General features: G+C 39.8%; 1 protein-coding gene across 3 annotated transcripts in view; it reads right to left on the bottom strand.

Annotated features, from left to right (window-relative positions):
- Positions 1-3,820, bottom strand: part of LOC131691188 (venom dipeptidyl peptidase 4) — a 63,631-nt gene extending 59,811 nt beyond the window's left edge. For 2 of the 3 annotated variants that reach the window (XM_058977403.1, XM_058977402.1), the window contains exon 1: positions 3,494-3,820. The gene's annotated coding sequence lies outside the window, so the exon portion shown is untranslated. The remainder of the gene's footprint in view (positions 1-3,493) is intronic. The other variant, XM_058977404.1, reaches the window with a different exon arrangement.
- Positions 3,821-13,932: the final 10,112 nt, after the last annotated feature.

Here is a 13,932-nt window from a genome sequence, read left to right on the forward strand (position 1 = left end):
TCGTGCTCGTGAAATAGTTAAAAAAAATCATAAAATATTATTCATGTATTCGTGAACTGGTTCATGATTCCTAGTATATTAGTCACAACTCGTGCTCGGAAAATAGTTCACCAAATCATGAAATAATTGTAATTTATTCGTAAACTAGTTCATTATTCCTGGTATAATAGTTACGACTGACCATTCATGCTCGTGAAATAGTTCCCAAAATCGGACAATATTGTTCACATACACGTGCACTAATTCATGATTCCTAGCTAATGAGTGCCGTCTACAAACACTTCTGTGTATCTGCGTATGGGTTCGAGAATCGAAGACAAATATTAAGAACTTTACTGTCCCGAGGTCACTAAGAAGGCGTCATTACACTGCTGATTCTTCCATTTGTCTCCCGATATCATCGGATAGATTTCTCGAGACGGTGACATTTTGCTTGTCGTCAAGTTCCTGTGACGTGATAGACTGTCTATAATGGCTGAAAATCTCTTCTGAAGTTCGGAAACTTCGCTAAATTTTGCTTCCTTGAAGTTTGTAGGACTTTCCCGAGAATTATAGAATATGGCTCCAAAGTTTGAAGAACTTTCCTAGTATTTGTGGGACGTCCCTAAGTTTAAAGTTCGAAACATTTCGCTGGAGTTCCTAAAACAACAATGAGTCTTGAAGTTCGCAACAATTCCCTTAAAGTTCAAACTTTCTTGAAATTAATAGGATTCCCAGGATACCGTAGCATAGTCTTTCCCTAAGATACCCCATAAAAATCTTCCCGATTTTCTCACCAACTAAATCGGCTTGTGTCGGCACAATCGGCCGATGCGACAGCCAATTAAATATGACCGACGAAACCTGTAGAAACCGGTCTATTTCGACCAATTAAATCGGTCAAGTAGTTGGTAGTCTAAAACTGGAACAGATTTAGACATATTAAATCTGACGATTATGATGTTGACGGTCGGTTAAATAATCTGGTCGACCTCACAGCACCCGATTTCGTCAAATTTTCTATGGGGTAGCTGGTTTTTTTGAAATTAACAAAGCTACGCTGTATTTGGTAGCATAAAGTCTAGTTCTTGCATCTAGCGGTATATTTTAACGGCGATTTGTTTTGAAAGTGCCAATTTAAAATATCGCAAAAAAGTTTCGGTCCCTACCGTGAGAGATGTTCATAAACAATTCCGCAAGTGCAATAATTTGAAGCACCAAGATTCAAAGCAAACGTTGCACTGAAACTTTAAATCGACAACTAAACTGAATGGTAATAAAGTCGAAACCAAGGACTATTGTACCGGCATGTCTTTACAAAAGACGGTGTAAGCTGTAGGATCTGACTATGAGCAGATTACCGTTCCTTTCATGCCTCCAAACAACCGAAAAGGACGATCTAGTGACCAGAACAGGCGCCCAGAAGTTGTACAACCGGGTTCTGACAAAGTACAGTGGATACCATGTCATGATTTCAAGAACGTTCCCGGACAGAACTTTTATCTCTCCTCCAAGTTTGTCCTCGCCGACGAATTCGCCCAGAAACTGATGATCTGACAAGGAATTTGTAGCTGAGAACTCCAAACAAAGCGTTTCATCATCAACACGATGGATTCGAAGCTGAATTAGCAAAAGTATCTGGAGAAATGTATACTATCTTTCATTAGGGCTCACAAAAACCCAGCGAAGCTCTGCCCAGATTTAGCAAACTGCTACTACAGACGGGAAGTATTTCAGTGGTGCCACGTCACTAGATTGGTTTTCGTCGATAAACTGCTCGTAAATCCGCCCAATCCAAAAGTATTAGGTAATGATCAAGCGGAAGAAGTGTTTTGGCGTTGGGAAAAAATGACCGCTGAGATTGACCAGTGTGCGGCAGATGATGGCGAGAATTGAAAAGAAAGTCCAACCGTTTGCTCGAACGAATTGAGCAATTTATTTGCAATGAACATATAAGAAAATACCTTCATTTTGACTAAATTGCTTTTTCTAACGTGAAATCAATTCCAAGAAACATCTGGCTTAATTTTTCATAGAAGGTATTAAGGTTTTTTTTACTTCCGTTCAACTTTCTCGAGATAGTAAGAATCCTTCAGTAGGATCTCCTTCCATTAAACTTATAAGTCTTTTCTGAAGCACAAAGGATTGTTCTGAAGCCCATAGAGATAATCTGAAGTTCGGCAAAAAACCAATTACATTTGTTGAATTCTCTAGAAAGTTCAAAATACTTTCCTTTCATTCATAAGTTCCCAAAACTTCCGGACTTTCCTTTAATTCATAAGTTCCCAAAACTTGTTACATTCTCTTAAAGCTTGATAGAGTTCCCTGACGCTTTAATGGGTTACTTGTAGATATAGTAGAACTCCTTTGAGTAGCATAGAGAATTTCTAAAGATTGCTGTAACTTCCTTGAAGCCCACAGGGCATCTCAAGACTGTTCGGCGTGTTGACGCTGTTCAAACACATTGCCAAAATTTCAAACAATCTGATCATCCCGAGCAAAACTATCTCGTTCATCTGGTATCGTAACCGGTACTTTCAACTTGCACATACATACACGAACACTAACGCCGGCTAAACTGACTACGTCAAATTTGTTGTTGGTTTCTCAAAGACGATTTCTGCACACATGCACCCATATATCAACCTAGATGACGCGTGGCCACACTGTGATTTACCCGCGCAAGCAAAAACATCAAAAGCAATTTGTTTACATTACACGCGGCCTACATAATGGCAACAACTGTGTATACACCATGCTGTCTTACTAAATATCAACAAACTACATCGTTAGTAGATAAGAACACGATTCACTGCCTATTGGTGTGTATTCACACCCCCAGAGTCCAGACAGAGAGCGTACAAAATTATCAATTTGGTTTACTACCAGTTTACTGGATATGCACTGCATGCAGTATGAGAAAAAGTTAATTAGTAAAGACTTGTGTCACGACGATAGGAATCTTTTTTGTAGAGCAAAACCGATAGCCGCCTACTCCCGTCAGTCTGTCTGTCTGTCTTGGGTTGCCAATTCCCGAACACATCAAGAGCTGACGGTATAAAAATAATTCGATGAATGAAGGATGATAAGTACAATGGTGTATTTTGTTGCTGACAAACTTGTAATTAATAACGAGACATCACCGCCTTCGCTTCGTTGTTACGCTTTTCTCCGAGGGTTGAGACACTTTGTAACAGATCGTATCACTGAGATAAGAAATTCACGATGCACGATTCAGTAGGTTTCAGCTCTTGTAATTTTCGATACATGCTAACCGTTTATGAATTTATGAAATAACGTACGGATGTCACTTGGATGGCTTTCTAATTTTCCCACAAAATAAAACATCATTCACTAAGAAGACGATAAAAAGGATGCAAAGATAATCATCTGGTTCTTATGATTCGCGAAAAAACGCGAGATGCCACAACCACAGATACGTCGTAAGTCGCCTTCGTTGTGTTAATCACTGATTCCAAATCATTCTCAATTTTCGGGTCTGCAGCGAACTTACACTGTATACTTTACACTAACCAACCAGCACTACTGTTTCATCATACTTTTCACCTTTACCGGCGATGATCTTTTATTTTCTTCGTTGTTCCCGCGACGTGATCACGTAATGATTTTTCCCACATTTACAGCGCAAACGGTCGATGTCGCGTAAACGTAAACCGGTTACACTACAATTTGAACTTTTCCATCGCTGCACAACACAGCAAATAAATTTACATTGTTTCAATCGGAACGGGGGTTGCTTTTGCCCTAGTTTCCGGGCGGGCCAACTCGCTCAAGATGAAGCCATAATCCGACGCGTCCAGCAGCCCATCTAGCGAGACACTGATGCCGATGCTGCCATGCCACTTCGAGCGCTATAAGCATGAATCAAGGCTTGCCGATTCAGCGAGACACGTTGTGCTGTGTCTCTGTAGGGTGCCTCACGTATCTACTGAACCGACTGATGCTGTTTGAGTGGCAGCCAATGAGTAGGTACACAACGGTTGAGGAGCGAAATTTGCACAAGTGCACTCCCACATTAGCATGGAATATGCACACGTATAGCGAAAGTCGTGGGAGTTGGGAGATGAAAGGCGGCCGGGCTGATTGGTACAGTGAAGCTTGTTGTTTCGAGGGCTTTGGTGAACTTACATTTGAAGTTGTTATTGATTTATGTATCGAAGATATGGTGCCTTATTCTGCAATCCGTCGTAAGGCAAGATAAGATTGTATGTTGACTTTTTAGGTCATATCAAAATAAGTGTAAATCTATTGAAATGGATATCAAAATACTTGACCCCGTGGCGTGGCGTGATGAAAATTGTAGATTTTTTGAAAATTCTAAAATTTAACAAGAGTTTCACCAATTATTGAAAATTCAGTAACGTAAGCAGTCTAACAGATGTCATTCCAATCTACAAACAAGGAGAACCAACATGGAACAGTGTTTGAACCCCTACAGATTATTTTCTTGTACAATATGTCAATGAAGTCAATGAATGTGTAAAGTGGGATTTTTGAAAGCTTTCTCAGCAGTCAAGATCACATAATTTTGAAATCATCAGCCTTGAAGGTTTAGCAACTCCGAAGAAATTTTCCATCATAAAACAGCGCATCTTTTAATATACAAATTCTAGTGATTAATTCTCCTAGGAGTAATTATTTAAAATTAACTCTTTATAAAAGGGTAAATGACTTGGTGCTTTCATCATTTTAAACAATTTTGTTGAAAATATGAAGGCTACATGAATACAGCATATCGGATAAAATAAAATTTAGGAAATTTTCTTAAAGCCAGTTCCCTTCAATTTAACTTTTTTGTAAACTGCAAGGACTCATATCTTGAATGCAATGTGAATTTTGTTTATCAAAAGATTTATCAAATACAGTAATAGTAGAAAACCTTGTTTATTTTTTTTTTTACATTTTAACGGCATTAAATTAGCTAGAGATTACAGATCGGAAAACTAGGAGTGTGAAAAAAGTTTCTTTTACATATAGTCTGCTATATTTCGATACCCCGAACATTTAAAGTATTCATGTCTTCAACAAAGTTATTTGAAATAGCATTTTAGAACACTTTGCTGAAGACATTAAGTCTCGAGCTAAATTTTCTTGAAGTTTAAATTCTCTATAATTACTTCTAAGAGGATTAACCACCAAACTTATTTTATCAGAAGATGTGCTGTTTTACGTTGAAACAATTCATCAACGATACTCAACATCGAAATTTGACGGTTTCGAATGGAAGTGATCGTGACCGTAAAAAAGTTATCCAGCATTCCTAGTACCTAGCACACAAAATTTTATTACGCCATTCAATTCAGCACTCAATTTTGAAAGTTGTCCTACTGGAGCTGTAGAGCTAGGTTCCCGGAAGGGCTCCCCGTCAGAATCACATACTACAATTTGCAGACGAGACAGGCAATGTCGCCCACCAAAAAACACTGCTTTAGGCCAATTGTAGCGGGTCGTGATTCTGAATGTGATATTCATTGTACGGTTCAGGTATGTGCGAGCGTAGGGACTCGCGATCGCGTGTATCATCACGAAGGGCTCGAGCATTTGTACGTTAACGTGTTCGATCGCGTGTACCTTTGTATGTCGCGTGTGCTAACGTGTATGTAACTTTGCGTGTATAAATTCTATTTTATAACCGTGTGCCTTTTGCATATTCGCGTGTGTTCTTGGATAATTTAATACTTTATTTTTGGTGTACGGCTCAGATGTTGTAAGAAAGTGAGATCTTCCATATCACTAGAGTTCCCGGACATGTCGCCATGGAACGTGTTATCTAGTGGATATGAGCTTTATTTTTTGATTGGTCCTACTGAATGCATGGACCTAAGTTATTAGGACAGAGGGTAAGGGTTTCCGGACGTGATCGCGACGGACGTTTGTAGGTTCGCGTTTGAGACTACGTAAATGCTAAAACGTTCATCTTATTACCGGGGTGTTATCAAGTTTGCGTGATCGCGGACGTAGGTGTGCGTTGTTAATCGCGAAGGGCTTAAGCGTTCGTATGTTAACGTGTTTGTCACGAAGGCTCACGTGCGTGTGACTTCGCGTGTACAAAACTGGATTTTGTAACCGTGTGGCCATTCCTATATACGCGTGCGTTCTTGGATGGTCACGCGGACCTTCATTCTGATAGTTAGTTTTCGGTGTACAATTCACATTCTGACAGGGAGTAAGTTACGCCATATCACTAGAGTCCCCGGTCATGTCGCCATGTAACGTGGTGTCCAGTGGATATGAGAGCTTTCTTTTTTTAATTGAACCAATTGAAGGCATGGACCTAGTATGCTGATATCAAGGATAGAAACATCCGGAAGTGACCGATTCATGATCGTGCGACTGCGGGATTTTTTAGGTTCACGCTTGAGAACGCGTTTGAAAATTTATAAGCACTGAGACGTTATCACCGGGATGTTATCATGTTTGCGAGATCGCGGGTGTAGGTGCCGTGGATGGTTGCGAAGGGATCAAGTATTTGTACGTTGACGTGTTTGTCACGTGTATGTGACTTTGCGTGTATAATTTCGATTTTATAATCATGTGGCGTGTATTTTTGAAAGATCGCGCGCGGACCGTGAATCTGATGCATAATTTTTAGTGTGTGGTACAGATAGTAGAAGAGCCAGTTTTCCCATATCACTAGAGTTCCAGGTCATGTCGCCATGGAACGTGTTGTCTAGTGAGTATGAGCGCTATTTTTGGTTCAACTGATCGTATTAGTCTAGGCTGCTAGGACCGCGGTTTGACTTCCGGACGTGACCGTTTCAAGATCGCGCGAGTGGTGGGTTAATGTTTGAGACCGCGTTTATAAGTTTATAGGCGCTATGTTTACTTAACTATCGGGGTATATTAATGTTGGCAAAATCGGGAGCGTATGTGTAGAGGATTGCAATTGCATAATCGCGTTTGTGATCCGTGTGTTATCGCGAAGACCAGGAGCGTTTGTACCTATATTAATATAGAGTATAGTATAGAGTATACTAATAAAAGGAATCATAACATGCCGAATAAAAAAAAAGATGCAGGGATTCATTGGAAGTGCATAAATTGACCGATAGTATTTTGGTATACATGAGTAATGGAAAAGCAAAAGAACAGATTAATGAAGTTTAATAGAAAAACACATGTAACATAAAAGCGAACTACTTTAAATCATGTAAATCATTAACGATAATTGCATTCTGTTAGACTTTCATCATGCTATGCTGACCGAGAATGGATGATTCACGTGCGTCGGTAAATTATTTGTTCCTTAATTTATCCAATCCAACCTTTCCGAATGAATAGAATCGAGTGCACAAATAGAACACCGGAAGCATTACCCACTATTCTATCATATATGCCAGTTCTGCATCCATTCCCTGACCCAACTATCACAAATATTCAGACGAACACATACACAGATATACATACGACTAGCACATGACAATTGTAAACTAGTACCAAAAACTACAACTACTATAAAACGATAACTAATAGATTTCTATTGGTGTATTTATCAAATTAATTTAATTATTAAATTAATTTAATCAGCATGTGCACGATGACGAAGTCGACCAATAAATGGACATACAATTACCCCCATTGCGACCCCCTCCACCAATACCGCCATTAAGCTGTGGAATAATGCCATCAAACACAGCACACAGCAAGTCAATCCACGTCGACCCGCCAGCCTGCGACGTCGACCCGCCAGCCTGCGACGTCAGCACGCAGAGGCTAGTGGTTGAGCGTTAGTATGGGTTGGCGCAGAGTATGAAAAGACATATAACATAAAAAAGACCCATATGCCCCGTTGGTCTCCTCAATGCGCCACTATCGAGGCGTAATGCAATAACCATCTTAATGCAATTGTCTGTCAGAGGTTCTGTAGCACTTATGCATGCAATATGCTTGATGGTGTTTGCAATACCGCCAAACCCCTCAACCTAGGGGAGGGCATTCAATTCAGCACTCAAATTACACCATTAATAGCTTGAAATATATTGAAATTTTTACTAACGCCAATCCAGCTTAGCGGTTATTCATATAATTGAAAATACACTCAAATGCTCATAAAAATTTTACCTGACCTGCTAGAGACAAACTGTAAACGTCATTTTCCATCATCATCCATCTGCTTTCCGAAATGTTATTTTTGTTAATAATAATGTTAATAATGTTAATAATATTGAGTTTTTGTCTCAACTCTACGCAATCTCAAAAATACATTTTCATCAAATATTGAAATGTCTGCACGTTTTCGCTGAGCAAGTTTATGTTTTATAAACAATCAACCTATTCAAACTTCGAGAAAAATTTCCCTAATCCATATTTTGGAACATCTCTCCAAAAAAAAGCTTATAATAATTTAGGCAAATATTTTGTTTTATATTGATGTAATTTGACAATTTGGGATCTCGACCAAGAGATAAGTTACAAGATCTCTTTCCCACATTTTTTTCAAATGTTCTCATGATGCTTAAAAAAAAACAATAGGTTGTCAATGTAGTGATCAGACAATATTCTTCGTTTCATTTTTCTTCCATCCAAAACAAAAGTCACTATAATGGCAAAACTGTGATAAAAGCAACAAATAAAAGTGAAAAAATGACTGGTAAGTATTTAAGAAAGCTTGAGGCTCCTATTCTATGGAATGATGTTTGTTTGGGTGAAAACACAGATATTTTCATGACGCTCACCACTTTTGTGCGAAATGAGCGTACGGGGCTATTCGGACCCCCTACTCCATCAAACACCGTCCAACGGCTTGTGGCTATGCAGGTGATTGCACACGCTATAGCAATGAAAATACATTATGCGCCAATCGACAGCTGTGACTAACCAGGTTAAGTTTTTGTAACGCTATTTAATTTTTGTTGCTTCTTAAGGAGTTTATCTATTTAATATTTCATATATGAACATAATTCCGTTGTAAAAAACTAAAAAAATGGACGGATTGTCCGAGCAAGTTGTTGCAGTTAATGCCAGTCATTTCAGTGACGATCAGGCAGCCCTTCCTTCCGACAACCAACAAGGGACGGGATGGATAAATTTTGAGAGATTTGTTAAGTACAAACATCCCCGAAGCTTCGCGGGGATGCAATTTTTCCGACAATCAAGGATCTCTTCTGATTAGCTCGCAGGAGACGACCTGTTGCGTGTCTTGTGCGAGATGAGGGACGAGATTCGGCAATAGCGGCAGCAATCTGACGATAATAAAGCTGTAGCGTCTCAAAGGTCTGATGCTTTTTCAGAAGCTACTGAAATACTAATGAACGAAATGGCTACACTGACTACAATTTCGTTGCCCATATTGCCTAAAAAACGGGATCAAAACCAACTAAAGTCGCAGTTGGGAGTAAAGCAACGCTCCAAAGAACAAGTAATCATTAATAAGCAGATTTACGATTTTATTTATTTTGGCCGACTCGTGATGAGAATTGTGATAATTCATTGTCTATCGAAATCAGCGTTCTTGACTACCTCTTCGATTACCGTCCATTTGCCATTGTCACAGTATATGAGAAATTCTTCAAAGCCTTGCTCGACAGTGGTAGTAACGCCACGATTATGACCAAAAAGCTGTAGCTCAGTCAATTTCTCAAAGAAACCAACGTCAAACATTGGCTGAATTCCCACTATCATTTGCAGGCTAACCTAATGGAGTGAACAAATCGATCGATAAACACCGCAATCCAGGCATATGCTCGAACCGAGCAGCTGAACTGGGATATCCACATCACAGATGTGGAGCGCATCCTCAATACCACCGTTAATTCCTCTACTGGGTTTAGTCCTCATTTCATCTTTCACTGGTGTGAACTGGCATCTGCAGATGATTTGAGCAAAATTCTCGGTGAGGGTGACCTACAAACAAGACACCAACAATTAAATGAAATCTGGGATATTGTGTTAAAAAAATGGCATAGGCAAGCGAGGGCACTCGACACCAATACAACTTGTGGCTCCGCAAGCTGTAAGTAGCGGTTTGCCCCCTACTCGGGTTCTTATATAAATTTGCCCGGCGGAGCCTTCTTTTCAGGGTGGCCTAGGTGCCTCTACAGAATTTCGGATATTCGTAACAACAAAAAGTGAACAAACTAAATTTACCGACTTTTATTTCTTCCACTTCACTGTTGGGTCGTCACTACTGCGGACGGAAACGCAGGCGATTTCTTCCGACCGGCCGGGAACAGCAACGGAGATATTTGTCGTTGGCTGCTCTGGCAGCGGTCCTTGGCGTTTAGCTGAGGTGAGCTTGGCTCCTTTATTGGAACCTCCCTAGCGACGTTGGCGACGAATCACCGGATCGTCTAATCGCCGTAAACAATCTCCGAAATCACCGCTTTGCACTTCCCAGGGGGAAGCTTTGTCCACCCTGCTTCATTCTCCTTGTCAATTAGCTATAAAGGAGAGCTTGGTTCGTTTGACTTATCCTCTATAGCGAGAACGGTAGATGTCACGGTTCCTTTTCGTTTAGCCGAGGAAGTGAGTACACTCCTTAACACTTAGCTAACTCCTGTTGGCGAACCGACATCGTTATTGTCACTGGTGCCCGAACCACAGGCCGGCCCTTTTCGACGGTCTTAGTTTGCCGTCGCACGCGCGTACTGAAACCTTTTCGAGTGGCGGAAACCTTTTCGAGTGATCAAGTTAATCCCCACTTAAGCTTAGCCGGAAATGAACCGGAATTCTGGCTGGTTTCAGCTCGCATACCGGCTCCAGTGACACAACCGATTCTAGTTAGAATCGGTTGTGTCACTGGAGCCAGTATACGAACTGGAAGCAGCCAGAATTCCAGTTCATTTCCGGCTGAACTTTACTGGGTCGATGGCCACCTTTCTCACTCGACCAAAACAAACCCGACATCACAAAACCGCACCGCCGCATAACTGTCATCTCCCGTGCAGCATAAACAGCAACCAATATAACAGCAAGAGGGGAGCGGTGACCTACCAAAGACCTATGTTATTATTATACTAACTTAAAACAAAAATTACTACACCTATCTGAATGCACAAAACCGTTCACAAACGCGAAACTATACACAAATTTACAAACTAAATGTGAACAGTATCGAGCAGCGGTGAGCATAACTTTAAGTAAACAAATACACTCTACGGAGTGTATACACAAAAAAGGGTATATTTCTACCCAGTGCTATATTGTTACCCTGATGGGTAATAAAAAATACCACACGTATTTGAATTAATAACAACGCACATGCATAACAATTTAAACAAAATTCAACTCAAAAACATGAACGAGCATACTGATCAGCGATGTTATTTTGCATCAAAACAAATAAACTCTACGGGAAGAGTACCCAAAAATAGATATATTTCCACCCAGTACTAAATTGTAATCCTGACCGGTTACAGACTCTGTAAAGACGAGGACCTACTGAGCTCAACTGTTCGTATGTTCTAGACCGTATAGCACCCCAGTTCGTCCATAAGCATGCCCTGGCTGTTAGCCAATCCCACGATTTTCAGATACATAACATAGAGGAGAGGATAGTCGGAGGCAAAAAATTAAGAGATAGTAGAGAGGTTTTGATTTGCTGAAATGAGACACGTAAAAGCATAATTCTTGTGATTAATAAATAAGGTAATAAGTGAACGACTTCTCAATTTTCTGTTTCCTTGTTCGTTGCTTTAATCTTCTTGTGCTTGTATTTGAACTGTTGCTTTAGCCACCATTTCCGCTAACGTCGACTTGTGACAAAAGAAAAAAGGGCGATTTATGTTAGTAATAATAATTTAGCTTAGAAAATTTTGTTTGTCTTGCGTCCTCTGGTTTGTCTACGCTTAAAAATGTTCTCTGCGCTGAGTCATTGTTTTCTGTACTAAACTAACTTCGAATTGAATCTGCTTCTGTCATGTTCATTAGACTGCCCAGAAAAGCAACGAATTTTTGAAAACTCAATCGGCCCACCCCTGATTCGATTCCTAGTCCCACCAGGAGTACTTGCACCAAATTTGAAGCAAATCGGACAAGTCTAGCTACCGGACCAACGTGCCTGAAGTTTGCATGGGATTTTTCGACAGTTTACATGGAGAAAACTCACTAGCTCGCATTTTTGCCGCTAGGTGACACTGTATGCATCGTATTATCACTGTAAGTGAAAATAAGAAAGATAATTTAATTGTCTATAACTTTGTCGAAGACTGCTAGTGAATCCGGCTTTGTTAAAAAAAGTTATTAAACTTTTAGCGAAGTGATGTCTGAGTCAGTTTTGCATGGGGCCTAGCAGTGCATGGTTGTGAAGTACTACTCGATTCGCACGAACTATACATTTTTGTGAAATAATCGTTAGGTTTAGCTCAATAGTATGTTCAGAAGCAATATAGCACATAATACGAGTTATATTTTGGTTAAACAATTTTAGTTCCAACTGTGACCGCATAGAGGCCACCAACACTAACTTTTCATAGAAGAGAGATAGAATATCAAAATATTCGGAAGAATTATTGCAAAATGTGTGTTCTACAACTTTGTGGAAGACACCTAATTTCTATCTCTCCGTTAAAAAGTTAGTGTTGGCGCCCTCTATGCGGTAAAATGTGGAACAACAATGTTCGAACCAAAACATGACTCGCATTATTTACTACAATTCTTCTGAACATACTATTGAGCTAAATCTTACGGTTATTTCACAAAAATGTATAGTTCGTGCGAATCGAGTAGTACTTCACAACCATGCACTGCTAGGCCCCATGCAAAACTGACTCAGACATCACTTCGCTAAAAGTTTAATAACTCCTTTTAACGAAGCCGAATTCACTAGCAGTCTTCGGCAAAGTTGTAGACAATTAAATTATCTTTCTTATTTTCACTTACAGTGATAATACGATGCATACAGTGTCACCCAGCGGCAAAAATGCGTGCTAGTGGGTTTCTCCATGTAAATTGTCGAAAAATCCCATACAAACTTCAGGCACGTTGGTCCGGTAGCTAGACTTGTCCGATTTGCTTCAAATTTGGTGCAAGTACTCCCGATGGGACTAGGAATCGACTCAGGGATGGGCCGATAGGGGTAATTTTTTCCTGTCACTCTAATGTTCATGTTCTCCTCTTTCGTCTCCCAGGTATGAATCGGACCACTAGGTGACTAATAAATATGATAGAACAATATGGCCCTTAATCGCGAACACCCCTTCACTACAACTGTACCATATTTCTGTTTCAAAGTTTGATAATCCCTGTTCTAGTCGACATTGGTAGTTTGTAATGATGTGGACTTTGAAAATATGTTGGTAGTGATACCTATTTTCTACAAAGTCTTTCCTTACTAGCTACTTAACTGAAGATACTCACCTCTACTCTCGGAAACTACCAATCTTCCGAACGACCCGATCTGCTCGAACGAAAAGCCATTGTGCATTCAACACGAATAAACCACACCGATCTGGGATAACGATTCCTCATTTCCAACAGAGAAAGTGACTGGTCGAGTGAAACAATCAACATTAGTAGATAACCGAATCTCCCAACATGTCGATACCATCTCCTCGGTATGTGACAGCCGACTTGACCGCACACATAAACGTTGAATCCAAAGAAGGCTTTGAAAGAAAAGTTCTCTAACTTTCTATTACAAACACGTTCTCTTTTTATAATACTCAACATATCGTAATATTCGTTATTTACTGATTCAAGTACCTAATATCAAATATCCAAAACATCAGTTCTTTCCTGCGCAATGGGCAATTGTTGCTTCCCGCCAAGCTCTCGTCCATAATATATAAACAAAGTATATTTCAGAATATTTTCGTGTAATATAATAAATAAGCATTTGCATTACAAATGGCTATAATAATAATTGTGAATATAGTAAACTTTTTCACGCGTGTATTATTTATAAGCAGCGCGTAGTGTAACAACAATAAACGCAAATATCTCCAGCCTGTTGTGCTTGCAAACAGGAAAACATAAAAGAAATTGTTTGTGGGG

This window comes from Topomyia yanbarensis, chromosome 3 (assembly GCF_030247195.1).
Source record: "Topomyia yanbarensis strain Yona2022 chromosome 3, ASM3024719v1, whole genome shotgun sequence".
In the NCBI taxonomy this organism is placed as follows: Eukaryota; Metazoa; Arthropoda; class Insecta; order Diptera; family Culicidae; genus Topomyia; species Topomyia yanbarensis.